Consider the following 6,196-nt stretch of genomic DNA (forward strand, 5'->3'; position numbering starts at 1 on the left):
GTTTGTATGTGTGCAATTGGGACGAGACATAAACTTTGTGTACATTTATTACTATACCATAGTTACGGTGGGGAAATAGGTCGTTTTCCCAAAAAAAACCATTCCTCAAATTCGGATGTGAATCACCAATGTATCTCTGAATTGATACGGTCTCCTCCTTGTTGCAGGTTATTATTTTCTGCACAACTGCCATGGTTACAAGATTGGTTGCAGATCTGCTTGGCCAGCTAAGCTTGAACGTCAGAGAGATCCATTCTAGGAAACCGCAGGGTTACAGAACCAAAGTCTCCGACGAGTCCAAGAGTATTATCCTTGTAACATCAGATGTATCTATCTGCTCGTGGTGTCGATTACCCTGATGTGTCTCACTAGTCGTTCAGGTAAACCATGTAGTAGTTTTCAATCATGGAACCGTGCCGCAACTGCAAAATCAATCCTTCTTACTGAAGTTTTTGTTTTGTATATGTTGGTTTTGCAGATGGGATTGCCATCAGACAGGGAACAATATATTATACATAGGCTTGGCAGAACCGGGAGAAAAGGTAAGGAAGGAGAAGGTGTAGTGTACTAATGTTGGCACCATGGGTAGAGTACTTTTTGTCATCTGTTAAAGACTTGCTCCCATCAACAAGTCTCCTCTTGTTAACAGTTGACTAATTTATGTTAGAGTCAATGTAGATTTATGCATATTTTAAAAAGTTCAGGTAATTTTTTTAATTATAATTGAGTTCATGTCGTATCTGACACTGACTATGTGTTCGGATCATATTTGGCACCACCGAAATTGTTTGGGTCGAAATAGGCATTTTTCACCGTGTATCAAAATGACGTCGTTTTATCTTGTTAACGGTTGACTAACTTCTGTTAGAGTCAATGTAGATTTAGGCACATTTTAGAAAGTTCGGGTAGGTTTTTTAAATTTTAATTAAGTTCAGGTTTCGTATCTGATCATTTGTTCGGATTATATTTGGTACGATCGAAATTTTTTGGGTTGCACTTTTCCCGTGGTTTCTAAAAATCAGATTGTTTGAGCTGAACATGAACAAGAAAACAAATTGATGGGTAACAAGTTAACAAGGATATTTGTAAATGGGAAAAAAATAATTAGAATACCAGTTTTGTTAATAGATTTCAAAATATATTAAAGTACTGTTTTTGTGTGTTTACACAAATTGAAATAACCTGGAAGAAGATTGATGATATTTTTTGATAGGATAAAAAGATTAATTTGTTTGGGAAAAGAGTAATATATGTTCAAAACCAAGCCGGTAATATAATTGACCTCTTAGACCAAAGAAAACCAATAAACCAGAGAGTCAGGGAAATGAGTATAACTGTAATCAGCTGTCAATCAATCTCTCTCTGTTTCTCGATCTGGTTGGGGTTTCTATAGGGTTTAAGCTACGATGGCTCTCTGAGCTTCTTCTTCATTTGGAAATCATCATCGCTCTTAGAAGAAGACGACTTTGTCCACCTCAAAGGTAACCATATTTTTAGATCCTGTTTCTTATGATTTTGAAGAATTTTGTGATTTTATTCTCTGCCTGTGCTCTGTATCCCTACATGTCGAATGTGCATAGAAAGTGTTTGTGAAAATGCCTCAGAGATTATTGATTTTTGATGTTCCTCCAAAATCCCAAGAAACTGTAGGATCCCCAAGCAAAAAATGTCATCAAGTCCTTTGCGTTGTTGACTTTAGTTTGTAGGTTTTGATATTTCACATCCAAAGTAACCAATTTTTTTAAGTATGGATCCTATAACATGGAACTCTTTATGTTTCAATTATCAGTCTTGTTGATTCAGTTTGTAGTTAAAGGAATATGCTTAGACTTTAATCTTTGCATGATATGTAAGCTCATCTTTCTTACTTTGTAGATTTCCTTTTTTTTCTCTTTAGATTTTGTCAGAAGCTGAATTTGTGATCTGAGATGGCGACAGAGCAGAAAGGGTTAGAGAAGATCAGGAGATCCAGCCGAACCAAGTGTCCCCTGGTTTTGTAGGAGCGATCGAAGAACAATACAAGAAACTCAGAGATCACGCCCGAGGCTTATCCATATGTTTGGGGTTCTTAATACTCTTGTCTATGGTGGTCTTTTCCTTTGGACCGCTTATAGGTGGAGGAAGCTTAGGAGAACCGAGGATCGAGTTCGTGGTCTTCAGACTAAACTTAGGAAACTCGTCCAAGACGAACAAGCAGCAGCCACCAAGTCTGGTCAAGCATCAAAAATGACACCTGCTTCTATAGCTGCGATGCTCACAGCATCTACCTCATTAGATAATGATCATGCAATCTCTGTTCTATCCTCATTTGCAGCTGAAGAAGCAACAAAGACTTCTAGTCTATCCAAATCGGAGAGCGCAGTTCCGGTTTCAGACGCTAATGCGTTGTTGTCTACTCATTAGACTCACTACACTAGTTCATTTATGTTTTTAGAGTATTTTCTAAATACAACATATATATGTCATTTTTTTGGGGTAACATAAAACATATGTCATTTTTGTAAGTGAATAATCGATTAATATTTTTTTGTCTATTAGATTTCACTGTCAAACATGAAAAAGGTGACATATTTGTTGAAGGGCTTATGATTATGACACTGTCCTTCTCTTCATACTTAATAAATTAAAGACGAAAACTTCTCTGTTTTGTAATTATCCCCACAAGTTTCTGAAAGTAGTATCTCCTCTAACCATAATACATCTCAGACAACTGTATTTAATTTACAAGTCGGCTACACACATTGCCAATCAAGTTTGTAGAAGAAAGAAACCATAAATATAGTTAAGCAGAAAAGAAGCCGTTAGAGACGGCAAGAGCAAACTGAGACTTGGCTTCAAACTTCCTCTTTAGACTACTCTCAATCTTCTTTTCCTCACTCCCAAACATCTTCATCCTCGCCGGAAAATAATTCCATCCCCCGACCTCCGCCGAGTTTGACGCTTTCTCCGACTTTAGCTTCACCATCCGCTCGTATTCCTCCACCACTAGCAGTGCTATGTCAGCCATTTTTTTCAATCTCTCTATTGGTTATCTTCCAATCTTTATGACGAAACATACATTCAACACGCAAGCTATTTATATTGCCTTTGACGTGCGGTTTCGGATAAGGATCATCCCATTATATTCTTTTTTTTGTATTATTGTAATGGGAAAATGTTTGTTTAATTGTTATTCTTATTCGTAATTGATTTCTATTGGTTTTGGTGGTTTCTGGAAAAAAGGTTGGCGAAGGTCGGTTTCTTTATACCATGTGCACCGATCGATGAAGTATAATACTCCATTTGTTTTTTAAAGATACATATTCTACACTTTTCACATATATTAAGAAATCACATTAAAAATGCATTGATTTTTGTGAATAACAATTTTCCATAATTTTTAACCAATAAAAATCCAATAAACACAATTAATTTTTTTGAAGTTAACAGATTTTCATTAAATAATACATTGAAAAAGTAAAAAATGTATCTTTTTAAAACAAATTTTTTTCCTAGAACATGGATCTTTAAAAAATAGAGGGAGTAATATTATTTTGCAAGTGAAAACTAGAGCATTGCGATCAAAAGTTTTGTACCAGATCAGGACACTGAGATACATTGGAAGTTTGGATATATGGTAGTTGCAGGACCATTTACTTATTTTATCTGGATCAAATATCCATAAATTTTGCTTCTCAACAACGTGAATCACTTACACAGACTATTATCGAGAAGAAAAAAGAAAGGATAAATCGGTTAGTGCGCAAAAGAAAAAAAAAGGTAAAAATAGTTAGAAAATAGAACACCGGTTTTCCTTTACCAGTGGCAGGTGAACCGGATATTTGCCAAACAAATAAAGTTTTGTCGGTGAATATACGTATCGTGAACACTAGTGGATCGCGTTAGCCAACAAAAAGATCGATGGGTTGCAGTTTTTTTCTTTTTATTAACTATCCATTTAAATAGATCGAGTTATATAGTCACTAGTCAGACAAACCAAATTTTCGAAGAACACTTTTATCTATCCGTGTCTGATTTATACAGGAGAAAATATGTCTTCTAGTCCTTGTCTTTTTTTGTTATTGAGTTCGTATATTTTTGCTCTGTGAAATATGAATGAGGTTCACGTTCTTACAGTCTTCATGTAGCTTCTGGAAAACTTTAATTTCTGACGTAAAATGCGGGCCACTCCATCAAATTTATCGTCGTGTCCACAAAGTCCATTCATAGTACATTATTGGGCCCTGATATCATTTGATGGGTTTATGATATAAGCCCAATAGTTGAAAATAACTCCTTTTCCTGGATCCACCAGGACCACAGTCTATATTCGTTTGGTAAATTATAATTTTTGATTGGTTTATGTATTGTTTCCGATATTTGATCTTTTAATTCAACCTAAACTGCCACTATATGAGCAAAAGACGGCCCCGTCCGTAAAGGTTCTGGATGCAAGTATTTTATTTTATTTTTAAGTAGGATCAGAAGGAAGAAGACAAAAGTTATAGAAGATAAAGAAAATGTAGTCAAAAGAACCAAAAGAAAAGAGGAAAGGAGATTAAAAAGCAAGGTAATCTAATAATGATGATAGTTCCCATTTGTCTTGGGATTATGTCGCAAATATATCCTCAACTTTCTTCTTAGTTTACGTTCTTTCTTCGGTTCCATCAAAAATATATATTTTTCCTTCTGATTTGTATGTTATTATCATGATATATCATCTGATCCAAACTCTAGTAAGAATGTAAAATATAATTAGTAGATACGTATACGTTGATTAATTAATCTAATTAATTGGCTATGAGACTCTTATGAGTATAACTTCGATATATAAACAATTTTATACTCAATAGCTAGCAATACTTAGCAACTTTTTATAGGTGTCACTAATTTTCATAAGAGCACTTGAGAATAATTCCACAAATAGGCAAACGCACGAGCAAGGAGTTTGTGCGTCATGTCTCATTAATTCCTCTTTCTTCAAATTTCTTTATTTTTCATTGTATTCGAATATAATCATTAACATATCGTTCTTTTTGGTAAAATTATAGCAATATCATGTAATACGTTGACATGATGTTAAAAGAAAATTCACAAATCAATCATTCAACGGATAAAACCTCTTTAAGTGGAACGAGTGGCTACGTCCACTCTCACGTGAATTGCATCACTTTACACACATATATACATTATTGGTACGAATGTTTGTAATACACGATTTTGTAAAATATTATTACTTTTGTTTACTGGTGTTTTGTGTTCGAAGAGCATATTGGAAAGTGAACATCGCATCATGATGTATGAGGACATAATCAATCATATGAAGTCAGGCAAAGTGGCAAACAATACAATACGTGAACATGTTTTGTAAAACGTATGAAATCTTATGCACCAGATCACATATTGTGATTAGAATAAAAAGCAAAGAGGCAAGTGGGTAGAAGAAGTTAGGTCACACACAAATGTCTCCTATGCGACTTGAAGAGCCAGTCTTTTCTAAATCATATATATTGTAATATTTCTTTATCACCTTATTCCTTCGCAAAATGAAGTTCGATTTTCTTTTATTCGGTATATAATATTATCAAATACGAACAAGACGAATATGTGATTTTTAAAAAAAAAATGGTGGCATTTTTTATAATAATAATACCTCAATGTTTTTGTTCGAGCTACAAGCCATTAATTTCATTCTGTGAGCATCAACAAAATATATTACCTTAGAAAATTAAAAGAAATACTAAAAAAATTACATTACACAAGCATTGGTTGGCACAGTTGAAACCTTCAAATATTACATTGATTGATTGAAACTGATGATTTATGAACATACAACCACTCTTTTTTGGTCTATGTATTAGTTGTGTGGATGGTGTTTTATAAATTCCAAACATATAGAGCTTGGAATACAGCCACATCCTTTTTATTGTCTTTTTTTTGGGGTCAAATAATCACTCCTTTCTTAATTATATACTAGGTGTTTTCCTGCACCATGTGCAGTAAAAAAGTTTTAAAATATTTTCTAACAGATAAATATAAATTATATTTATTTTTTTATTAATATTATAAATTTTATTTTTCTTATTAATATTTTAATTTAAATTGATTTAACTGAACATTAAAATTAAGATAAAACAATTTTGTTTATTTTGAAATATATTTAAGAATGTGCATGTATATATTTAAAATTATAATCTTAGGTAGATTTTTCAATCTA

General features: G+C 33.4%; 1 long non-coding RNA gene across 1 annotated transcript; it reads left to right on the plus strand.

Annotated features, from left to right (window-relative positions):
* Nucleotides 1-1,131: 1,131 nt before the first annotated feature.
* LOC130497517 (uncharacterized) lies at nt 1,132-2,539 on the plus strand. Its single transcript, XR_008936497.1, has 2 exons — nt 1,132-1,481; nt 1,898-2,539. It is a non-coding gene; the product is annotated as an uncharacterized LOC130497517 (long non-coding RNA).
* The last annotated feature ends 3,657 nt before the right edge of the window (nt 2,540-6,196 follow it).

Source organism: Raphanus sativus, chromosome 7 (assembly GCF_000801105.2).
Source record: "Raphanus sativus cultivar WK10039 chromosome 7, ASM80110v3, whole genome shotgun sequence".
Taxonomy (NCBI): Eukaryota; Viridiplantae; Streptophyta; class Magnoliopsida; order Brassicales; family Brassicaceae; genus Raphanus; species Raphanus sativus.